Consider the following 24,869-nt stretch of genomic DNA (forward strand, 5'->3'; position numbering starts at 1 on the left):
GATGCTTCTTTCCCCTCCTCTCCTCCCTGCCTCTTCTGCAGCTCCAGACTCTAGGCCGTCCTCCACCTGAAGAGAATACGTGGGTGTCTTACAGCTCTTACCAGATGAGGCTTCCTAGGCACGTAGCCTAGCTCGCTCGTGCACTACACGCCCGTACCCAACTCCGGGTTACGCGTACAGACCCTACGGTGCACGTTGGTGGCCTGGCCCGCTGCGGGCTATGAAGGGGGATCCTTCCTCCCCCACCTGCAGGGACAGGCTCTCTCTTGCCTGCGGCAGGAAGGCAGCTGGCAGCCAGAGCACCTTCAGTTTCTTCTTCTTTACCTTTCGTTGGCGTCTCCAGCTTCAGCCGAGGCAGCTCCTGTCCGCAGCCGGGAAGGGCTTTGTCTATCCCTTTTCGGCCCTGCGCTGCGAGGACGGCGAGGACGGGCAGAGAGAAGCCACGCGAGCCTGAGACGGCCGCAGGCAACGGCATCCCCGGGGGAAGGACAGACAACCACGTCCTCAGCACGGTCTCTGGGAGAGGGAAAGAAGAAACAGCGACCGTCATTACCGTCGATCGACCCTGGCCAAAGCCTCTCCTTCCGCAGGGGCTTCTGGACACACCGCTCCCTCCCCACGCTACTGCTAAGGGCCCCTGCGCCAAGGGGGAATCCAGTGCGCTTGAGGGACGGCTTGCTGCCTTCACGACAGGGCCTGGGGGCGGCCTAAGGCTATGCAGCACGCTTATGGGGAGGTGCCGGAGCTGGGGGCAGGCGCACGGGGCAAGGGGGGCCAGGGGAGGCTGAGCGGGACCTCCGGTGGGCCGGGGACGCGGCCATCATCTGCGCCCTGGGCACGGGGAAAAGGTCATCGTCCTCCTCCTTTCCCTCTTCCCTTCTGTCAGCTCCCGGGGAACTCACCGCTTCTCGGGAAGCGGCCGCACCCGCAAGCCCCCAGTAATCAACACGAAGCCAACCCCAAAAATACACCTCGCGTACCGTACGCGCCACGGCCGCCCGGCACCCGAGCGCCGGAAGACCGCGCCTCCCGCCATGCCCGGCGAACCACGTGACAGGGCCGGCAGCCACTGCGCCAGGAATACAGCTCCCGGCATGCTCTGCGGCACAACCCGGCCGCCCGGCAGCCGCAAGGACTACAGCTCCCGGCATGCTCTGCGGCACAACCCGGCCGCCCGGCGGCCGGTTTGATGCGGAGCCACCCAGCATCCCTGCGAGCACAGCTGCAGGCGCAACAGCAGTTACGCAGCCACAACTAGGCACTAAACAAAGGCTTTCCAACACTGGAGGTCTAGAACAGGTAGACATTAGCACAGAAGCACAAGGGGCTCCGTCACCCTGCACAAATCTCCCCGTGCCTACACACGCACACGTTCAGAAGTTAGTTATCAGAAAACGCCCAACTCAGCCATTTGCCACAGTCACGAGACTCATGACATGATAACACGACATGACACGCGAGGTGGGCTCAGAGTTTTAAGGCAAGAAATACCTCCCACGCCCCCCACCCGAGATCTTTCAGGGTCCACACCTGCCATCGCCCCGCACCAAACCTACCCGGCCAAAGGCTTTCAGGTGGCCCGAAACACTGTACACAGAAAATAACCAGGGACAGACCTGCATTGTTCGGAAGCGAACGATGCCCGACCGGGGCTCCTCTGCGGGGCACGGAGCCCCCCGGCCCCGCCCGGAGACACACACCCGCCCCCCGCTGCCCGAACTCACCCACCAGCGCTCTCCGGCCCCCGGACACGGCCGCGCTGCTCTCTCAGGCGGCTGCCGCAGGCGAGGCTCGGGCACCGCCAGGCCTCCAGGCGTCCCGAGGGGCTGCCGGCCACCGCAGGGGATGGCTGCCGGCGGCCGGACCGCCGCGGCGCTCCCCGCCCAGCTCCGAGCAGGCTCCGCCGGCCGCGGGCTTCCCACGCCGGGCCGCAGAGGGGCCCCGGCACCGCACAGGGACGCCTCGCGACCCGGCCGCCACACGCACCGGCCCTTCGGCCTCCACACGCACCGCTCCCGCCCCCGCTCCGACGCGCCGCGCACGCGCCACCGGAAGCCCGAGCCCCGCGGGGCGGCCCTTAAAGGGCGGCCGGAAGGAACGGCCCCCACCGGCCCCGCCACCGCGCCCAGCCGGTGAGCGCCAGCGCCCCCTGCTGGCCGGGCCGCGCTCAGCTCGCGAGGGCGCCGAGGGCCGGGCGGGGCGGGACGCGCCGGCTCGGGGCCAGCGCCTTCTCGGAGCGAGCGGGAAACCCCTGCGGGCCCCGGTCACGGCCGGGCACAGCCGCGCGCCCTCCGAGAGCTGCTGAACGGGGCTGCCGCTCGTGACACATACCGAGCCGTCTGCGACGGGAGCGGGCAGAGGAGGAAGGGGCCGGCGGCCGCGGGGCCCTGGCCCCAGGCGGGGGGGGGGGGCTGGGGCCCGGGGGGCCGCCCCCCTACTCACAGGTCCCTCACAGGTCCCTCACAGGTCCCTCACAGGTCCCTCACAGGTCATCCCATGGACGGAACCAGGACCTACTGTGAGGCACTGGGAAAGAAGTGGGAGGAAGCCGGGACAGACCAATATAGCCCAGTATGGACTAGACCAATATAGCCCAGTATGGACTAGACCAATATAGCCCAGTATGGACTAGACCAATATAGCCCAGTATGGACTAGACCAATATAGCCCAGTATGGACTAGACCAATATAGCCCAGTATGGACTGGAGGGAACTGCGAGGGAACCGCGAGAGAACCCCACAGAACAAACCATGGGGCACGAGAAGGCAGAGAATTAAGAATTAGGGACAGGGAGCCAGAAAAAAAAAAGAAAAAAACCAAAGGGAGACAGAGAGCAAAAGGAATCGCAATGCGTACGGAGAGGAGAGAGAAACAATTCTAGCATAGGGTCACGCGGGAGCCAGGGACAGCAAGATGGAGAAAGGACAGAAGCTACAGGCTACAGGGCAGAGAGGGAAGAATTAATGAATAGACACAGAGAGCTGGGCAGAAAGAGATGGAGAAAGGCTAAAGATCACACGGCCTACAGGGAAGAGAGAAGAGAGGGAGGAATTTTAAAAACAGGGGCAAGAAGCCAGAGAGAGGGAGAGAGAAGCAACAATAAAATGGGGACAAGCCACAGGGCAGCGAGGAGGGAATCAATGAATAAGAACACGAGACCAAAGAGAACACAATGTAGAATGGAAAAAAGGAACAGCGGCCTACAGGGAAGGAGGAATTAAAGATCAGGGACTGGGAGGCAGACAGAGACACATGAAGAAACAAGTGGAAAAAAAAAAAAAAACCAACAGCAATGGGCTACAAAGACAGAGAGGGAGGAAATGAGGAAATAAAACATCGCAGCAAGGAGCTGGACAGAGAGAGATGAGGACAAACAAATAGCACGGGTCCACGTGACAGAGAACGTGGAATTAGAACACAGAGAGAGGGAGCCGGACAGAGAGAGAGGCCGAGAGAAACATCTAGACAGGCTACAGCGGGCAGAGGCAGGAATTAAAACCTAGGGACAGGGAGCTGGACAGAGAGAGATGGAGGTCACAGGGAACAGCGGTGGCTGCAGGAAGAACAGGAATTCATGAATAGGGCAAGGGAGCTGGACAGAGAAGAACTCAGAAAGGCAAGAACAGTAGCAGGGTACAGAGCAGAGAAGACGAATTAAAAAGCACGGGGGGAGCGTTGAGGCAGACAGAGAGAGATTAAGAAAAAAGTCACGGGCTACGTGGCAAAGCAGGAGGAATTCAGAAACGAGGATGGGAACCAAGGGAGAGTGTGCTGGTGAAGGATAACGGGCATTAAAAGTGAGGGACGGGGAGCTGGGAAAAGCGAGGCAGAGAAAAACAGAATCACAGAGAGAATCACACAAAGCCAAAAAAGAAGAAACTGAACAACAGGAACAGGTGTAACCAAAGCGATGAAATCAACCAACCAGAGACGGTGTTCCATTACGGGAACATGGAGCGTACCAATCAGCGCACCTGTCGATCTGCATTTTAGTGCCTAGGCGATCGTTAATGTCAGCAGAACAATAGACAACATGCTTCTGTCAGAAAAGGATGAAAAAACGCGGTTTCGCTTAGCGGACTGAGAAAACTAGCCAAGACTGCCAAGAGTAAGAGCCGAGAAGCTAAAAGGTAATTCCGGCAGGGGGAGATCGCGACCACCGACTCACAGACCACCACCGACCCAAGTAACACCACCTACTCAGAAGAGAACAACGGAAGAGGACAACCGAGCCTGCGCAGTGATTGACATACGGAACGAGCAAGTTTGTACCCATCGCTAGACAAGACAATAATGACTATGTATGAGTATGTAAAATTTTCATCTACAAATTGTACAGGAAAGGTGCGTGAGGTACGCACGCCAGGAGGAGCGATCCCCCGTGCATCCGGCGCCATGAATATAGAATGCCTGCTCTTTAATACTAAATTGGTGTTGAGGAGTCGTTTCCGATTTTAACGCGTTTTTCGGTAACAGTTTTGGCACCCCAGGTGGGAACCTGCTTTTGAATCTCGACGGATCCGTGGGATCGTGGGACCTGCAGCCGGCCCCGAGGAATTCTCCGGGAGAGCTTCCGATCCCCGGGCCAGAGAATTCTGAGCAAGATCCCCTGGATTGAGGTAAACAAGGCATTCTTTGAAGAAGAAACTTAGGTAGAATAATACGTGGGGTTAGTTTCCCACATAGGATAGGATAGCGGGTTTGAGTCCCACAGGCCTGCCCGTAAGGCGCGGCGAAAGCCACGCAGGGTCGGGGCCAAGAGGTGCCTCGGTTGGTAAGTCTCTGCTAGGCGAAAGCCTGTGGAGCGGGACCCGAGGGTAGGGGAGTCTTCAACAGGGGGTTGAAGTCTCCAGGGATATCTAGCAGGGGGCTACAGATCCCAGTGGCAGATTTCCAGTGAGACCTCTAACGGGGGTTGGAGTCCCTCTGACTAGTAGTTGCGATAGTGCACTATCACAACTACTAGTCGACTGGGAGACGGGAGCATTACTGAGTAGGAAACCTATCCCACAGAGAACACCTTTGCGATGTATTTTGAAGCACTGGAAAGACGTCGGGGGCGGTGACCCACTAACTCGGAAACCATTAATTGAATATTGCAATCATTGGTGGCCAACGTATCAATTGGAAGGTGGGCACAAATGGCCAGAACACGAGACATTGCAATATCGTACCATCTTGCAATTAATGTTGTTTTGTAAAAAGGGAAGGCAAACGGGAAGAAGTGGCATATGTTGATTTGTTCTTTACACCGTGGAATCATCCCGAGCAGCAGAAACAGCGTGAGGTATGTCCACAAGATTCTACGGCAATGTTTCTGAAAAGAGGAAAACGTGGTGAGAACTTGAAAGAGTGTTGCTCTACTTGTGATACTGGATACTTCGCTTGATGAAACTGACAAGAAAATAGTATGGAATACAGCCAGAAGGCAGGTGCAGGGAGCACATGCTAACGGGAATTTACAGAGAACAATGAATAAGAATTTTCCATCTACAAATCCCGATTGGGACCCTAATCAGCCAGGACCCAGGGGAATGTTGACTAGATGTCAGAGAGAGATTTTATTTGGAGTAAGACAAGCAATGCCAAAAGCAATAAATTGGTCAAAATTTATGAAGTGAGACAAGAATTAAGTGAGTCCCCTTCAGCCTTTATGGAAAGACTGAAGGTGACCACCAGAAAATATACTCATTTGAACCCAGAAAAACCAGAAAAAGCAATTCAGCTGGTCTCTATATTCATAAGACAATCAGCCCCAGATGGGGGCGGGGGGAGAGAAAACAACCTTCAGAAACTAGAACAACCTGAATCCAGAGATCTGGGTTAAATGCTTGAAGTAGCTTGGCATGAAGGAGACCAGGGGAATCAACCCTAGCTGAACACCTGGTTACACTGAAGCTACGGAATGAAGAAATAGAATTTTTGGTAGATACGGGAGCCACTTATTTGGTATTGAATACACGTGAAGAGAAATTTGATCATAAATCAGTAGATGTTGCTAGCGCAACAGGGCAAAGAAAAATTAGCCCCTCTCAGAGCCATTAAAGTTTAAATTGGAGAAGCAATGGGCAACTCACCAGTTTCTGCATATGCCTGAATGTCCACTGCCTCTGTTATGACGAGATCTATTAGGTCAATTAGATGCTCAAGTAACTTTTAAAGATGGAGAGATTAAATCACTAATACCAGAATCAAAAGCCACAGAGGCGAGAGCGTTTATGTTACAGGATTCCTCCAGGGAGGAACGGGTTCCCGAGGAAGTGGAAAACGTAGTAATTCCTTTGGTTTGAGCGAGCGGAGCTCCGGAGCGATCTAAGTGGGCAGAGCCGGTAAAAGTAACCTTAAAGCCTGGAGCCAAGCCCGTAAGACAAAAACAATACCCTACTAAGCGAGAGGCTCGAAAAGGATTACAGAAGTTAATTATAAAATTTTTCAGAATATGAGCTTTTAGTGGAATGTGAATCAGAATATAGTACTCCTGTGTCGCCAGTAAAGAAATCTAGAGGCAAAGAGTATTAGCTAGTTCACCATTTAAGGGCTATAAATCAGGTGGTCCAAGATATACATCCGGTAGTAGCTAATCCATACACTTTACTGACCTCTTTTAAAGGAGGAGCATAAATGGTTTACTGTACTAGATTTGAAGGACGCCTTCTTTTGCATACCTCCAGGCATAAAAAGTCAAAGCCTATTTGCTTTGCAATGGGAAAGCCCCACCACAGAATGAAAGACACAGCTACCATGGACCGTACTTCCACAAGGATTTAAAAATAGTCCTACGATACTTGAGACTCAGCTGGCAAAAAAAAATTAGAGATATAGAAAAAACAGAACCCAGGGAGAGGCATCTTGTTACAGAATGCGGATGACATTCTGATAGCGGCACAAAGTAAAGAAAAATGTTTTGAAATTTTTAAATTTTCTGGGCCAAGGAAGATGCGGAGTTTCCAGAAACAAAACCCAAATAGGAAAAGAAGCAGCCATTTATTTAGGATTTGAAATATCTCAAAGACAAAGACAATTAGAAAGTGAAAAGAAAGAAACTATTTGTCAAATTCCCGAACCTAGCAGCCCGAAGGAACTGAGAGCTTTTCTGAAAACAATGAAATAGCATCAGCTCTGGATTCTGAACTGTAGACTGTATGTAAAACCATTATTTGAGGCATTGAAAGACTCAAAAGGATAAATATTTAACCTGGACGCCCGGATGCCAAACGGCATTCAAAGAACTGAAAAGAGCCTCGATGATGGCCCCTGCATTAGGCCTACCTGATTTCGCTAAACCTTTTCAGTTGTTTGTCCACGAAAGACAACATTTAGCCCTTGGAGTGCTGACACAGCGACTGGGAACCTGGAAGAGACCTGTGGGCTACTTCTCCAAACAACCTGACCACACGAGTAAAAGATGGCCTAGGTGTTTACGGGCAGTAGCAACAACAGCGCTGCCGATCCGGGAAGCCCCAAAGTTAACAATGGGACAGAAGATGACAGTATATGTCCCGCACATAGCGGTGACTGTTTTAGAACAAAAGGGGGGTCGTTGGCTATCCCTTAGCAGAATGTTGAAATATCAAGTTGTTCTGTTAGAACAAGACGATGTGGAATCGAAGACTACTGCTATACTGAATCCTGCTATGTTTTTAACAACAGAAAACCTTACGGACAATTTAGAACACGATCGCTTGCTAACTATTGAACAAGTCTATTCCAGCAGACCAGACCTGAGACACAAACCTCTGGGAAAATCCTGATCTGGAGTTGTTTACAGATGGAAGAAGCTCTGGGCGAGAAGAGAAGCGAATGGCCGGATATGCTGTCGTTATCGCCGCCGAGGGAATGGAGTCAGGGGTGCTGCCTGCAAACACCTCAGCACAGAAAGCAGTATTGGTAGCATTGAAGCGAGCTCTGCGAATGGCAGAAGGACAAAGGATAAATATCTAGACTGATTCCAAACGTGCATTTGGTGTGATCCACGACCATGGAGCTATTGGGAAGGAGAAAGGACTGCCATCAGCCCAAGAATCATCAATACAGCATAAAGAAGAAATTCTCCAACTTCCGGAAGACGTGCAGAAACCAAAAGAAGTGGCGGTAAAGCGTTGCAAAGCTCATCAATTTGGCCAGACGGCTGTAAACATAAGCAAACGACTGACCGATAAAGCTGCAAAGAGGACTGCAGAGCAAGGTATCCTTGCACTAGTACCAGTAAAACAGATCAGAATTCCAAAGTTGAAACCGAGATATAATAAATTGGATGAGCAATTAGCAGAACAATTGGAAGCATCACAAAACACAGAGAGATGGTAGGTAACACCAGAAAAACAAGTAATAACAACAACCACCCCACAAGTTATGACAGAACTTGCAAAAGAAAACCATGAGCAAACACATTAGGCTGTAGGCGCTACGGTTTTGAGTTTAAAAACATCTGTAGCGTGTGTAGGCACGACAAGAATAGTTAAACCCATAGTAGCTAAGTGTCCAATCTGTCCTAGAAATAATCCCCTGAACCAAAGGAAACAACCTTTAGGAGTAACAAAACAAAAAATTCTCCCGGAAATTATTAGCAAATTAAGTTCTCTGAGTTACCCAGACAAAATAGATAGAGCAGTATTTGTCAGTGCTGATTGACAAATTTTCTAGATGGCCAGAAGCTTTCTCGTGCTGCACCGACAAAGCTAGAGTAGTAGTTAAGACGTTGCTGAAGGAAATAATACCAAGATTTAGAGTGCCAACGGGAATGTCCTCTGATAGAGCACCACATTTTTTTTGCAGAGGTACTTCAACAAATTAATAAAATTTTGGGTAGAAAATGGGACCTGCATACACCCTGGAGACCACAATCAAGTGAAAAATTTCAGAACATGAAGCAAACACTAAACTGACATAGTGGAATATTATTGATCTAGGATGGAAGTATTGAGAAAATTATTATTTCAGAACTTCCAAACAGGGGAAATGTAACCAAAGTGATGAAATCAACCAGAGACGGTGTTCCATTACGGGAACATGGAGCGTACCAATCAGCGCACCTGTCGATCTGCATTTTAGTCCCTAGGCGATCATTAATGCGAACAGAACAACAGACAACGTGCTTCTGTCAGAAAAGGATGACAAAACGCGGTTTCGCTTAGCAGACTGAGAAAACTAGCCAAGACTGCCAAGATTAAGAGCCAAGAAGGTAAAAGGTAATTCCGGCAGGGGGAGATCGCGACCACCGACTCACAGACCACCACCGACCCAAGTAACAGAAGAGAACAACGGAAGAGGACAACCGAGCCTGCGCAGCGATTTACATACGGAACGAGCAAGTTTGTACCAATCAGCAGACAGGACAATAATGAATATGTATGAATACGTAAAACATTGATCTACAAATTGTACGGGAAAGGTGCGTGAGGTACGCACACCAGGAGGAGCGATCCCCCGTGCATCCGGCGCCGCGAATAAAGAATGCCTGCTCTTTAATACTAAATTGGTGTTGAGGAGTCGTTTCCGATTTTAACGCTTTTTTCGGTAACACAGGGAGTCAGATCAAGAGAGCCAGAGAACAACAAAACACCGACAGGCTACAGGACAGAGCAGGAGGAAAAAAAAAAAAACGGAGCCAGAGCCAGGCAGAGAGAGGCGGAGAAAGAAAAAGGAGCCACAGGCTACAGGACAGAGAGAGGGAGGACTGAAAAGATGGGGAGGCAGGGAGACACTCAGAGCGAGATGGAGAAAGAAGGTGCGGGGGGGGGGGGGGGCGCAAAAAAAAAAAGTAAATTTTGCAGCAGGTAAGGAAAGAGAGGGGGCCGGGGGAGAGACAGGGAGGGCCCAGGACGCACAAGAGAGGCAACGGGGCCCCAGTGGCCCAGGACTCACCGCGACTCTCGCTCTCAGCGCTGCTGGCACAATTTAGCCGTTCAGATGCTTCTTTCCCCTCCTCTCCTCCCTGCCTCTTCTGCAGCTCCAGACTCTAGGCCGTCCTCCACCTGAAGAGAATACGTGGGTGTCTTACAGCTCTTACCAGATGAGGCTTCCTAGGCACGTAGCCTAGCTCGCCCGTGCTGGAGCTGGGGGCAGGCGCACGGGGCAAGGGGGGCCAGGGGAGGCTGAGGGGGAGCTCTGGTGAGCTGGGGAGTCGGCCATCTTCTGCACCCAGAAGCTGCAGGGGGAAAAGGTCATCATCCTCCTCCTCCTTTCCCTCTTCCCTTCTATCAGCTCCCGGGTAACTCCTAGGGCTGCCCTCACCCGCTCGCCTTTAGCATACCAGAAGCCTGCCTCGGCGGGTCATTTGAAGCTTCCCATCCCACCAGCCCCAGTAGTACAGGCACACAAGGAGATACCCCTGCACCCACCAAAGGGGCTCGCTCACCTCGCCGGCAGCCCTAGGCCTCACCCGACACAGGGAATCGTGTCCGACACACCACCACGCTGCAGCAAGAGCAGAGGAGGCCTTTCCTTACCAGGAAGCAGCAACGAGCACGGCGGCATCACCTCGCAGGCACCGCAGCATCGCAGGGCTGTTACCTGCGGAGAGAGCAATGGGGATCACAGGGACGCCACCGCGCGTGCGCGGCTCCCGGGCTCAGTACCCAATTCTGGTCGCTGGGCAGCAGCATTATCTGAATTACTCTTCTCGATTAATACCATCCAGAAACCGTAACTTGGCTGCATCCACAGAGCTTCTATTCCTCTGCACCTTTCCCCCTCGCAGCCCCAGCAGCGCCGTTCATTGCCTCTGCACCAAACAGCAAAGTGTCTCGAGGGAGGAGAAGCAGCACAGCAAACCTGGGGAACAAGGTTGGGTTCCCACCCCCGCAGAATAAGCCCCAGGAACTGCTTGTAGGCATGTGGCATCAGGGTTGTGATCGGGTTTTGGTTTGGTTTTCTTTTTTTTTCCCCCGCCTTCTTTACATAATGTAATAATTGGGGTTGCTTTTCCAAACTACTGAGTTCTGTGGGGATTTTTTGTGCTTTTGCCCTACAAAAAATGGTCATTTTCACTTTCGGTTTTGTGCATGAGAATGGTTGGTGGGTGCTTTTAGGTTGTTGTTCCTTCCCCCCACCCCCTTTTTTTTTTCCTTTCCAGCCGCACAAATCCAGCTGGAGTTGGCTTTCCCAGAAGCCCCAAGTTGTTTTCTTTCCACCAGAATTCTTCCTGTATTTTCACCCCTCATTGCAGGCCCAGAGTAAGGGGTTTGAGGTATTTTTGTGCCCAGGCAGCAGCTCCCAGGCTGCATAAGCAGCCCCACAGGGGGAAGTCCCCGTTTGAGGGAATCGGCCCCAAATTGGGATGGGAAAGTGAAGAGAAGGAGAAAAAACCCTGAATAACCTGAAAAAGAACACCTACTCCAGCCCACCAAGCACCGGTCACCTTGCCTGACTCACCTCCAGGGCCCACATCACGCTCGGCTCATCGCTTAGCACCCTCAGATCACAAAAAAAAAAAAAAGAGTAAAACCCATAATGGAGCCCTATAGCCATCAGTCACATCTTCCCTCCAGTACTACACACAGACTCACCTTCTTACAGCGCTCCCCTGGGCTCTCCTCCGTTGCCCTGCACGACTCATCCATCTGCACCTGGAAAAACAGTGTTACTGAACAAGTCACCTGGAGGCACAGCAACAGCTTAACCATTCCACAGCTCCTGCGCCCACGTAGGAATACCATCTAGAGCCCAACTACAGCCTGCCGTTTAAAGGAAATGCATTAAATCAAACGTTAAGCCCTCGCACATACAAGCCGGAACAGCAAAAACACGGCACGCTCGCGCACCCAGGGCGCAGCCCGACGGAGGTCCACGCGCACCTCGCCGGTTTGATGCAGAGCCACCCAGCATCCCTGCGAGCACAGCTGCAGGCGCAACAGCAGTTTCACCTACACCCATCTCGGCACGCAGCGCTTCTGAAGCTTTAAGCTGAAAGCCCTACCTTGACGCTTGGCCACACTAGAAGCGAGCCGTAGCTAGGACTCCACAGAAACACAAATTGCACACCCACAGCGGCGACAGCCTTGCAACTACTTAGACCAGGAACAACAGAGGAAAGTAAAACGGCTTCATCACCCGCACAGGAAAAGCGGCAGACAGAGGCAAAGGGTCAGCATTCATAGCCCTTACAGAACACAGGCGTTCTCTCTCCTTCCATTCCTAAACCCATCCCTTAGGTCTAAATATCGCAGCCCTGCTGTGGCAATAGCGAGAGCGGGGAACGAGAGCCCTGCCGCCGGCCATTTGTGCGGCAGGACACAAAAACAGAGGGACATGTTTTGCCACACACAACCCTGAATCTCCTGAAAAGTTATGTTTACCAAAAATAGGCATTTGGAACATATTGCCAAAAACAAAACATTCGGCAATAAAACTTTTATGTGTTTGACACCCGCACATTTTTTGGGAACTTGCTATTTGCTTCCTGGTTTTGCTGGTCTTCCCTCAGAAGTTCTACCTGCAGCCAAGTTATTCCCACCCGCCCGACCGGTTCAAGCATTCACCTTCCTGGTATTACCAGCACATTGAGACACAGGCGAGGAACTTAACTGCTCTTCTAAAACTATCCAAATGACAATTACAGCCCTGAAAGAGGAGTGGAAGAGAAGAACAGGAGAGATCAGGCAGCAAAAATGCTCTGCAGGCTGCTGCCAGCCAACACTGCACTCTTTTGTTAAAGCCACCCCGCCCCCCCAAATGCAAACAAAAAAAACCCCCATGACTTCATGAAGTGCGTGGGTTTTTTTTCTTTTCAGTAGTCCTTTTGGAGCTCATCCCTGTCTCAGCATCTTGTCTTGTCAGAGCATGAAGTGCAGATGATCTGTATCCCGATGACATTTGCATGGGATGAATACATTTTCAGAAATAGACCCGATCCGTGAGACTCCTGTCACCTTTGTGGTTTTAATAATCGTAACTCAATTTTATCGACTGACACACTTGTGAGAAAACTAATTAACTTGAAACGTAGCCTCTCCTCGGGGAAAAAATGTGTTAGACACCAAATGAAACCGATTCAGAGCTCCAAACCACGATGGAGCCGATAGAGCTGTTGTGACTTAGTTTGTATGTTTAATTAATTGGTTAATAACTCTTCTAAGCAGCGCAGAATGAAGAGCTGGACCCAAAGAGGGTGCGCTGCGCTGGATCCAAAAAGCACCCTTCCTCCAGAGACCCGCCTCAGGTGGCGAGTTCGCTCTGGTGCATGCCGGCCTCCCGAACTTCGGGGTCCGATGTGACCGGACCCCCACCTCCGGGGAGGGTCCTCGTACCCTGCCCAACCCTTGCTTTCCCCTGCAGCCCCCGATGCCCCCACGCCACCCCCACAAGCAGCCAAACCGGCTTCTGCTTTTGGCCCCCAAACCAGCTCACTTTGGGACCGGGTTCTGAGCCAAAAAGCCCAGCTGCTGAGCCTGTTCTCAAGTCCCAAAAGCGCAGCACTTGACCTCTGCTCCTCAGCCCAAAACCACACCACTTAGTCCCCTCGCTCAGGCCTTCAAAACGCACGACTCGATCTGTTTCAGGGCCCCGGCGTCAGCCACAGGAGCCTGCTCTCAAGGCCCAGGAACAGAAGAGCTGTGCTCTCCACGCTCAGGGACCAAACCAGCTGAACCTGGCTGCGTCCCGGCCCCCTCCGCAGTCCCCACGGGCAACGCTCAGGGCCGCGGAGAGCGCAGCCACCCCGCAGCCCTGCACCCCCACGGCCCACGCGGGCACTGTCGGGGAGGCCTTGGGAACTGAACTGCGCGGGCCCGGCCCCGCACCCCGGCGGGGCAGCCCAGCGCCGGCCCGGCAGCGCTTTCTTCCTGCTCTCGCAGGCCTCGTTTCCCCGGCAGCGCCGGGCCCGCACCCCAACCCCACAGGGGGCCGGGCCCAGCCCGCCTCCAGCAAACCGCGGCGGCAGCAGCCGGGGTCCCTGCCTGCCTCGCGGGCAAGGGGGGACCCGCCCGGCACCGCAGGAGCCCCCGCCGGGGTCGCCGCCGCCGCCGCCAGACCCCGACGAGGAGCAGTCGAGAGCCGGGTGGGGCTGCCCCTACTCCCCGGGGACGGGCACGGGCTCGGCCCCAAAACCCAACCACCGACCCACGACAGCGCTCGGCCCGGGGCCGCTGCTGCCCGCACCCCGCCGCCCCCCCGGGGGCTCCGCGGACCGGGAGACCCCACAGCCCAAACCCGCCGACCCACAGCGCGCCCGGCCATGCGGCTCCTCACCTGCTCTGGCGCGGCTCCGGCTGCCCCACGGCCCGGCACGGAGCCGAACCCGGCCACCGGACCATCCGCCAACCCCCCCAACCCCCGGACGCTCCGGGACGGTTCTCGTCCCTTTTCGCTCTGACGCCTCGAGCCGAGCCGGCCCCGCTCCTCCGAGCTACCGGCGGTGCCCGCTCTGCTGCTCGGGGCCGGGCCCTGTTCTCGCCCGGACGCGAGAAGCCGCTCCGGGGTCTTCTCGGTGCGTCCAGCCCCGTGCCGTGCCGGAGCGGGGAGAGCCGGGTACGAGCGCGGAGCCCTGGGGCAGGGGTTGCCCCAGTGCCGCCGACGGTGTGTGGGGGGGTGTCGTCGTCCCCCGCCCCACGCGGGGGGCGCACACACGGTACACCCGCGGGCAGGGGCATCCCCGGGGAGCCGTGCGGCCGGGCTGCGCCGTAGGAGGGGAAGGTGATGTTGGTTTCCCATTTTCCCCGCAAACTGATCCTCCCCCCCGGCCCCCCTTTCCCGCGCGTTACAGCCCGCGAAAAAGCTTTTAACAACCCGATCGACAACACTCCCTTTATCCCTCTTCCAGCAGCAGCAGCAGCAGCAGCGAGAGATTAAGGCAACTGCAGCAGAGGGGAGGAAGGCAAGGAGAGCCTTTTCAAGCAAGGGCAGGACAAAATGCACGGCGTGGACAGGCACAGGAGAGGCTGCATTATCTGGAAAGCACAACGCCTGCCCAAGGGCAGAAAATAAGGAACGAATTGTTTCCAAGGAGCTGCAGCAGACGAATCACCTTTTTCTTTATTGCACTCCTGCCCTTTGTTATCCAAAGCGATAGGCTTCACCACCGGGCAGAAAATAGCTGCCTAGATTTACACGGACAACCAGAAACAATCAAGCCACCCAGCAAGAAGTTCGCAGCAGAGGTATAACCCATCAGCAGCTAAAACATTTGTTACGCAGGCACAACTAGGCACTAAACAAAGGCTTTCCAACTCTGGAGGTCTAGAACAGGTAGACATTAGCACAGAAGCACAAGGGGCTCCGTCACACTGCACAAATCTCCCCGTGCCTACACACGCACACGTTCAGAAGTTAGTTATCAGAAAACGCCCGACTCAGCCATTTGCCACAGTCACGAGACTCACGACATGACACACGAGGTGGGCTCAGAGTTTTAAGGCAAGAAATACCTCCCCCACCCCCCACCAGAGATCTTTCAGGCTCCAGACCTGCCATCTCCCCGCACCAAACGTAACCGGCCAAAGGCTTTCAGGTGACCCAAAACACAGTACACAAAAAATAACCGGGGAGAGCCCTACATTGTGGAAAAGCGAACGATGCCCGACCGGGGCTTCTCTGCGGGGCCCGGCCCCCGCCCCGCCCCCGGCCCGACCCGCACGGAGATACCCCCCGGCCCGCGCCAGGCCTCACCTCACACGGAGACCCACCCGCTGCCCGAACTCACCCACCAGCGCTCTCCGGCCCCCGGACACGGCCGCGCTGCTCTCTCAGGCGGCTGCCGCAGGCGAGGCTCGGGCACCGCCAGGCCTCCAGGCGTCCCGAGGGGCTGCCGGCCACCGCAGGGGATGGCTGCCGGCGGCCGGACCGCCGCGGCGCTCCCCGCCCAGCTCCCAGCAGGCTCCGCCGGCCGCGGGCTTCCCACGCCGGGCCGCAGAGGGGCCCCGGCACCGCACAGGGACGCCTCGCGACCCGGCCGCCACACGCACCGGCCCTTCGGCCTCCACACGCACCGCTCCCGCCCCCGCTCCGACGCGCCGCGCACGCGCCACCGGAAGCCCGAGCCCCGCGGGGCGGCCCTTAAAGGGCGGCCGGAAGGAACGGCCCCCACCGGCCCCGCCCCCGCGCCGGACCGCCCCCGCGCCCAGCCGGTGAGCGCCAGCGCCCCCTGCTGGCCGGGCCGCGCTCAGCTCGCGAGGGCGCCGAGGGCCGGGCGGGGCGGGGCGGGACGCCCCGGCTCGGGGCCAGCGCCTTCTCGGGGCGAGCGGGAAACCCCTGCGGGCCCCGGTCACGGCCGGGCACAGCCGCGCGCCCTCCGAGAGCTGCTGAACGGGGCTGCCGCTCGTGACACATACCGAGCCGTCTGCGACGGGAGCGGGCAGAGGAGGAAGAGGCCGGCGGCCGCGGGGCCTGGCCGCAGGCGGGGGGGGGGGCTGGGGCCCGGGGGGCCGCCCTGCTGGGTCACTGCCCTGCGCCGCACCGCGCTGGGGGCTGGGGCCCGACCGGCGCCGGGCGACCGGGGGCAGCCACTAGCAGGGGGCCTGAGCTTAGCCACGGCCTGCAAAACACCCCGAAGCATGAGACGCTGCAAGGCCAAGGTGGTCCTTGGCAATGGGGGCGCCTGGGCTCGGCCTCCGCCTTACCTGTCCTGGGTCTGCGTGGCGTTCCAGGGGAATGGTGTTTTCCTTGTGCGGAAGGTGGGCTGGCCGTTCGGCCGTGCCCCGGCCGTTACCGATCCTGCCAAAGGCGCTCGCACGCTCTGGCCCATTACTGCTGCGGTACCGCGCCGTAGCAGAAAGGTGTTGTGTTTTCTCACAAAAAGCCTCCTATGGTCAGTTGAAGAAATAACCTCCTTCCGTGGCACTGACTCTTCGTACAGTCCATAGCCGGCTTTCGGCTTTTGTCTTTACAGCATTCAGTTTGCTTTCTGCCAAGCTTTCTACCTGCTGTGAAACATTTGGATGGTTTTTTCTTGTTGTTTTTTTTTTCCCCTACTTGCTCCACAACTCCCACACCAACCACCCAGCGCGGCTCGCCTTTCAGCCCCCAGACCCAGGAGCCTTGCCCTGGGACGGCCCTTACATGTCAGCAGAGTTGTTCCAGCTCTCACCCTGTCCCTACCCAGCTGAGGACGTCTGTGTCCGTGGGAGACACCCAGACACTCCCCCTGCAGCGTGGCAGCCCCCTGCCCCGTCAGTGAAAACTGCGGCAATATCGGCTAAGTTTAAAAGCGTCGGCAGGAGGTGCAGAATACGTAAATAAAGCGGCGGTTGGCTGCCGGGTATGGGTGCGATATAAATACCTTTTGTTTACAGGCCTTCGTGCCTATTCAGCGTTGAACGGCACCGCAGCCCACCCACCCCGGGGCTCACGGGGCTCGGAGAAGGGTCTCTCCAAGGGCACAACCTAAGGCAGCGCAGGAAGCCCAGCTGCCACGCTCCCAGTCGCTACGGGACACTTGCTTACAGCTACACCGACGAGGGTACGGATGAGGCTGGAACTAGCAGAAATGCTGACTCTTCTGGCCTTTTATTTGTGGAAGGTACAGCGCGCGAGCCTCGGCGGCTCACAGGAGAAGCGCGCAGTGCTGCCTAACTCTCATTCTCAGCTCACGTACTACTGCCAAAGCTCCTGCCCTGTGCTGTGCCAGATGCCGGCTGGCGTGAGCACCTGGGCTCCTGAGGGACCCCCTTGTCCTGAGAGCCAGAGGTACTCACTTCCCTTTGCATGAGGCCTGTAGGAGATATACCCTGCAATTTAAAAAATCCGTATCAAATGTGGCAGACTCAAAAGAGGGCATTTTTAAAAAGGCAGGTTTGTTTTCTTTGTTAACTTTACGATCTACAGCCTAGCAAAGAGCTCCCTTTCAGTGTCAGTCGCTTGGCTTTCTCCCCTACTGACGAGGTCCCAGCCTCCCGGTGAGATCTCGCTGGAGATATTCTGAGTTTCCCTCGAGTACGTGGCTGCCCTGGCCCGAGGCCAGCGAAGAAGCTGACTTTGCCCGTGCCTGAATCAGCAACACGTCCAGCAGGCGACTTGCAGAGCCCAGGGAACCCTCGTAAAGAGGTTTGGGGGTGGGGCGCGCCACATCTGCGGCATCGGCCGTGGGAAAGGACCGGCCCAGTAAAACAGGTGGGTGAAACCGCGGTCCGCGCCAATACGTGCTGCTGCCTGGGGCATCACTTTGCTGCGGGTCAAGTCAGATGCTCTCTGTAAGAGTCAGTCAGGGTAAAGGCAGCAGCAGATTTCTTTTCTGCTCATTTTAACAAAGGCTGGACAGAGCCCATAGAGGAAGGCACTACGCGTCTTGCTGGGTTGGTTTCCCTGCCTTCTCGTAAGCTGTCGCGGAAACTTGCACGAGCAAAGCCTGTGCAAGCTGATGACAGCCACACACGGTTGAAGAGGGAGCAGACGGTGAGAGCAGAGGTGTGCGCTCAGGCTGTGCGCTGGAAGCTAATGCTAATGCTGCAAAATAAAGAGTGGATTTTCTTTTTTGGGTTTAGGTGAGCGCTAAACATGACATGTGCGTATGTGCGTGTGTCTCTCGCAGGTTTTTGTCATACACCCCACCCTCCCACCCCAAAAAAACAACCCACACATGCCACGCGTTAAACAGTGGTTTTCCGTTGTACTTAGAAGTGCTTACATAGGTGTGTTGGTTTTTTTCTTTTTTATTTTTTAATGCAGAAACAGCAATACGATAGATTTAATACAGCTAGCAGTTAGATGGGTGTAGCTTTAGAGCGTCGGCTGTTTACAAAGCAACCGCACACCTTCTTTAACTCACAGTTTAAACAAGTAAACTTGCAGTGCATCACACGTGCTTTGTACAGTCACGTTCCACACGGCAGGCCAGATGCTTCACCCTGCCTTGTCCTTGTTGCCCCGACTCCAACGGGACCGCCGAGGCCATCCTGGGGACAGCGCCGCTTTCTAGCAGCTGGGTTGCTTGCCTGGACGCCCCACAGACAAAGAGTCATTTCCCCACTGAACCTCTTCTCAAATAATTTCCTAGCCCTGCAGGCCCCACGTCCTTTGGTTCATATTTCCTTTTTTCCGGGCTTGATGCACAGGACCAACGATTTCCAGAAATAGAAACAGAGGCTGATTCAGTCCAGGCTCAACATTCTCTGACCTAAACCAAACTGTCTTCGAAGAGATAGCTGTACCGTAGGCACCACCTCGGGAACAGAAGTTGCCCTGTCATAAAAAAAAAAAAAAAAAAAAGAAGGAAAACAAGGCATTTCAGGCTGAGGAGGCTGAGCGGTGTGCTGGGGGCGGTGGGGGTTGGAAAGAAACAGTTCAGACGATTAGAGCGAGCTTAGCGTTGCAAAGCGTGCCATTATTTTTAATTTGGCAGTCAGAAGACAATAGATTCTGACACTGATTTCCTGTGTGCTGCGGGAGTTCTCTCCTCAGCATTCCTGTGCACCATTTTACTTTTGTGTCCCGTCCGCTTCGCTTTTGCGCTGTAGCTCTCCGGTTCTAGCTACGCTTCCCACCACCCCCATTACTCTTTGACAAGCCCAGCTCTCACTGTGCTTCCCTTCCCTTCCCTTCCCGTATGCGCGTGCAGGGAAAAGCCCGCGCGTCTGCCACTACAGGACACGCTCTGGGAGGCAGGAGAGATGACGACGCTCCCTGACAGAGGACACAGCTGAGGGGCGGTCCGCCGGGGCTGGGGAGATGGCAGCACCTTCCCTCAGCTGCCCCATCCGAGCACGGGTGCAGGTGAGCACTGAGGAGAGACAAGCAGGCAGGAGCCGCAGAGCGAGAGAGAAAATAAAATTCACGGGTGGGTGCTACTTGCGTCTCATTTTTAGCGCAAGGGATGAATTCTCAGCACATTCTTGGAGCTGCCCCTTTGGGACTCACGGAGAAGAGGGAGGTTGGCCACGCGGTGCAGCCCAGCTCTGCTTCCCCTAAATGGTTTTACTGTTCAGGTGTTGCCCTAATCTGGCCGGTACCCCTGCAAAGAGTTTGGGATTTCTGCTGCCTCTCCGGGCCAGCCGCAGACCCTGACTTCATCGCAGCGAATGACCCTGCGCTCGTCAGAGCGGTTGCCGAGTCACATCCCGCTGCCTTCCCTGCAGAACCGGTGACCCTTTTTCAGCCCTTGCCCCCTCTTCTCTCCGCTCGTTGCCCATCCCTTTATCAGTGCCGGCACCGATCCTGCCTCCAGCTCGCCCTGTCTCCACCTGCGAGCGCCCAACAGGAGCTAAATGTCTCCTCAAGGACGCACGGAAGAGACGCGCAGGTAACCCAGCACAGACCCCCTGCAAACATCTTCTTTCCATTTTCTTTCCTCTCCTGACACGAAGAGATGACTTAGGAAAAAGCGTACTGCTCACACTTCACCTGCACTGCTTCTACTTTCACTTTCGCTCTCCTTGGCAGTAATTAATAGCGGTGGCTGGGGGGGCTGGGGCATTCCCCCAAAGCGGCTGCAGTTACATCCGGGCGGTTGTGGCACTCCATTAGCTCTGTAGTTTTTAAATCTAAATCTTCTGGAATTGTTAGTTCTGCTCAGGAATCACCCGTACCTGCAAATTTTCTTAATAGCTACGCTTGACCCCAGCCACTGTTTAACAGCTCACCTTTATTTCTCTTCATTTAAGAACCTAAAGCTTCGTTTACTGCTTGGGTTGGAAGCAGGAGCTGTCGCTGCCTCTGAACTTTCTAACAGCCCTGTTACAATTTCAGTACTACCCGCTCCCAATTTAGCTTTCCAGGTCGATTTTCATTCTAGATTCGAAAATTTCCTTATTTTGTTTCTGATCAGGAGTCATTAATGCCTGCAGTTGATTTAGTAACGGCTGTATTTAGATTGAGCTATTAATGACTCGCAACTCTATTTATGGCATAAAAAAGGACTGCCTTTATTTTTTTTAACTACAGATTAGGAATAATGACTGCCTGGTTTGTTCAGTAATAGGTGTGATTAAATTTAGTCACGACTCCTCCCTAAATAATATGTATTTATTTGCACTCTAACAATTTAACCTTCCCTTTACCGGCCAGGGGCACCGACAAGTGCCCGTGCGTACCTCCGCTCCCCCTGCGCCGGCTCCCCAGGGAACAGCCTCTTACCCTGACCAGAGTCTGCAGCGGCCCGTTGTCATCCCAGCTCCTCGCCCTCGAGAAAGCGGCCGCCTGAAGCGGCGGCAGCTCCGCTGCTGCCCAGAGGGGACGGAAATGGCGCGGGGTAAAGCTCTCCGGGCCGCCTGCGTCCCGCGCGGAGGCGGTGACCTCAGCAGCCTGTACGCTGTTGGGGCCGAGCCAACAACCTGAGGAGGAGTCGCAGGGCGTAGCTGTTTCTGCAACAACCACGCTTTCCCACCTGGCTGGACAAGAAAGCGGGGCCTGCGGGGGCCTGGAGAGGCAGCATCGCTGCAGGTTGTGCCACGGCTGTTGAGAGGCCAAGGCAACACCTGAAACAGTGAACGGCACAACTAGTGAAAACCCCCAAGGTTCCGGGTTCAGTAAAGACAGGAATTGCAGCAGCACAATAAAATGATCTCACGAGGGGAAAAAAAACAGCAAAGCAAAAACCAAACCCCAAACAGAACACCATACCACTAACCCGTCTCACCGCCCCCTCAGCGCCCAAAACAGCATCCTGGGAGAAAAAAAGCAAAGCAGGCCACAAGGGACCTTTCTAGTACAGATGCCGCCAAAGAGTGCCAAGCTCTGGAATCCTTACCTCAGGCAACGCCTCCGCTTCTCTAAACGCCAGAGCACGCCTGCCCGGGGGGCTGAGACAGCCCCAAAGCTGCGACCGCCCGAGGGAACACGGGAGCACCGACGCCAGAAAAGCCCAGGGCCAGAGCCGGGGCTCTTCCACCCCCGGGCCCCGCCCCCGCCCTTCCCACAGCGCCCCGCGAAAGGGGCGGGCCGAGCCCCCCGGGGGGTGAAGGCCCCGGGAGCCGTACGAGAGCCGCCTGGAGTTCCCGGCACGGGAGGGAGGGGGGAGAGAAAACACCCAAACCGAGCCCCCCGAGCGGAGCAAACACAGGCTCGGGCTGTTGCCGGGGGGCGGGGCCTGTCGCTAAGGGGAGAGAGCCGGCACCGCCCCCCGGGCCGTTGCCGGGGGGTGGGGCCTGTCGCTAAGGGGAGAGAGCCGGCACCGACCCCCGGGCCGTTGCCGGGGGGTGGGGCCTGTCACTAAGGGGGTGTGTCCAAAGGGACGCTGGCAATGCCCCTGGAGCCATCACCAAGGGCAGGGCCTGTTGCTATGGAGGGTGGGGCCAGGCAGCACCAGCAACACCCCCAGGCTGTCACCAGGGGGTGGGACCTGTTGCTAACTGGGGATGCTGGGGAGCACACGAGCACGGCCCCACCCCACCAGGCCCTCGCCAGGGGGCGGGGCCTGTCGCAAAGGTGGGTGGGGCCAGAGGGGTCAGATATCAGCCCGCGCGTATAGACCAGTGCGTCCCAGTAATGACCAACATGCCACACAGTATGGATCCCAGTACATCCCAGCTCCCTCCCAGCGACGCCCAGTACATCCCAGTTCCCTCCCAGTACATCCCAGTTGCCTACCAGTGCAGCCCAGTACATCCCAGATCCCTCCCAGTCCGTCCCAGTTCCTTCCCAGTCCGTCCCAGTACATCCCAGTTCCCTCACAGTACATCCCAGTTCCCTCCCAGTTCACACACAGTTCACTCCCAGTTCCATTCCAGTACATCCCAGTACATGCCAGTGGCCTCCCAGTTTCCTCTAAGTACATCCCAGTACTTCAAAGTTCCCTCCCAGTACATCCCAGTTCCCTCACAGTACATCCCAGTACTTCACAGTTCACTCCCACTACATCCCAGTACGTCCCAGTTCCCCCTTGGTACATAACACTTCCCTCCCAATACATCCCAGTTCCCTCCCATTACATCCCGATTCCCTCCCAGTACATCCCAGTTCCCTCCCAGTATGTCCCAGTACATCCCAGTTCCCTCACAGTACATCCCAGTTCCCTCCCAGTACATCCCAGTACATCCCAGTTCCCTCCCAGTACATACCAGTTCCCTCCCAGTACATCCCAGTACATCCTGGTACATCCCAGTTCCCAACCAGTACATCCTACTACATACCAGTTCCCTCCCAGTTCCATCCCAGTTCCATCCCAGTTCCATCCCAGTACATCCCAGTACTTCACAGTTCCCTCCCAGTACATCCCAGTTCCCTCTAAGTACATCCCAGTACTTCACAGTTCCCTCCCAGCACATCCCAGTACGTCCCAGTTCCCCTCAGTACATAACACTTCCCTCCCCGTACATAACAGTACATCCCAGTGTCCTCACACTACGTCCCAGTTCCCTCACAGTACATCCCAGTTCCCTACCAGTACATCCCAGTTCCCTCCCTGTTCCTTCCCAGTACATAACAGTTACCTCCCAGTACATCCCAGTAGATCCTGGTACATCCCAAATCCATGCCAGTTCCACCCGGTACAACCCAGTACAAGCCTGTACATCCTAGTTCCTCCACGGTACATCCCTGTGCATCCCCGCACATTGTAGTGCCTCCCAGTACATCCCAGGTCCCTCCCAGTACTGGGAGGGACCTGGGATGTACTGGGAGGGAACTGGGATGTACTGGGATGTAATGGGACGGAACTGGGATGTAATGGGACGGAACTGGGAAAGAAGTGGTAGTGAACCGGGAGGGAATTGGGATGTATGGGGATGAACTGTTAGGGAACTGGGATGTACTGGCATGGAACGGGGATGTATTGGGATGTACAGGAACGGAACTGGAATGTACTGCGATGTACTGGGATGTACTGGGAGCAAATTGGAATTTACTGGGATGTACTGGGAGGAAACTGGGATATACTGGGTGGAAACTGGAATATACTGGGAGGCACTGGGAGGGAAGTGGGTGTCAACTGGGAAATTCCAGTTTCCTCCCAGTACATCCCAGTTCCCTACCAGTGCAGCCCAGTACATCCCATTTCCCTCCCAGTCCGTCCCAGTTCCCTCCCAGTCCGTCCCAGTTCCCTCCCAGTACATCCCAGTTCCCTCACAGTTCACACACAGTTCACTCCCAGTTCCATTCCAGTACATCCCAGTACATGCCAGTTGCCTCCAAGTTTCCTCTAAGTACATCCCAGTACTTCAAAGTTCCATCCCAGTACATCCCAGTTCCCTCCCACTCCGTCCCAGTACATCCCAGTTCCCTCCCAGTACATCCTACTACATACCAGTTCCCTCCCAATTCACTCCCAGTACACAACAGTTACCTCCCAGTACGTCCCAGTTCCCTCCCAGTACGTCCCAGTACATCCCAGTTCCGTCCCAGTTCCCTACCAGTGCGTCCTAGTTCCCTCCCAGTACGTCCCAGTTCCCTCTTAGTCCATTCCAGTTCCCTCCAGTATATCCCAGTACATCCCAGTTCCCTCCAGTACATCTCAGTTCCCTCACAGTTCACACACAGTTCACTACCAGTTCCATTCCAGTACATCCCAGTACATGCCAGTTCCCTCCCAGTACATCCCAGTTCCCTCACAGTTCACACACAGTTCACTCCCAGTTCCATTCCAGTACATCCCAGTACATGCCAGTTCCCTCCCAGTACATCACACTACATCCCAGTTCCCTCCCAGTTCCTGCTAAGTACACCCCAGTACTTCACAGTTCCCTCCCAGCACATCCCAGTACGTCCCAGTTCCCCTCAGTACATAACACTTCCCTCCCAGTACATACCAGTACATCCCAGTGTCCTCACAGTACGTCCCAGTTCCCTCCCAGTACATCCCAGTTCCCTCCCAGTCCGTCCCAATCCCCTCCCAGTACATCCCAGTTCCCTCCCAGTATGTCCCAGTACATCCCAGTTCTCTCCCAGTTCCTTCCCAGTACATAACAGTTACCTCCCAGTACATCCCAGTACATCCCAGTACATCCTGGTACATCCCAAATCCCTGCCAGTTCCACCCGGTACAACCCAGTACAAGCTTGTACATCCT

At 55.3% G+C, this 24,869-nt stretch overlaps 1 long non-coding RNA gene across 8 annotated transcripts in view; it reads right to left on the bottom strand.

Moving 5' to 3' along the window:
• Window positions 1–24,869, bottom strand: part of LOC142051170 (uncharacterized) — a 391,438-nt gene continuing 366,569 nt past the window's right edge. For 7 of the 8 annotated variants that reach the window (XR_012658334.1, XR_012658331.1, XR_012658333.1 and 4 more), the window contains 2 exons: window positions 9,866–9,975; window positions 1–66 (listed from right to left, as the gene is read on the bottom strand). This is a non-coding gene — a long non-coding RNA (uncharacterized LOC142051170). Of the gene's footprint in view, window positions 67–363; window positions 517–9,865; window positions 9,976–24,869 lie in introns of those variants that run through there. The other variant, XR_012658337.1, reaches the window with a different exon arrangement.

The sequence above is a fragment of the Phalacrocorax aristotelis genome, unplaced genomic scaffold (genome assembly GCF_949628215.1).
Source record: "Phalacrocorax aristotelis unplaced genomic scaffold, bGulAri2.1 scaffold_62, whole genome shotgun sequence".
Lineage (NCBI taxonomy): Eukaryota > Metazoa > Chordata > Aves > Suliformes > Phalacrocoracidae > Phalacrocorax > Phalacrocorax aristotelis.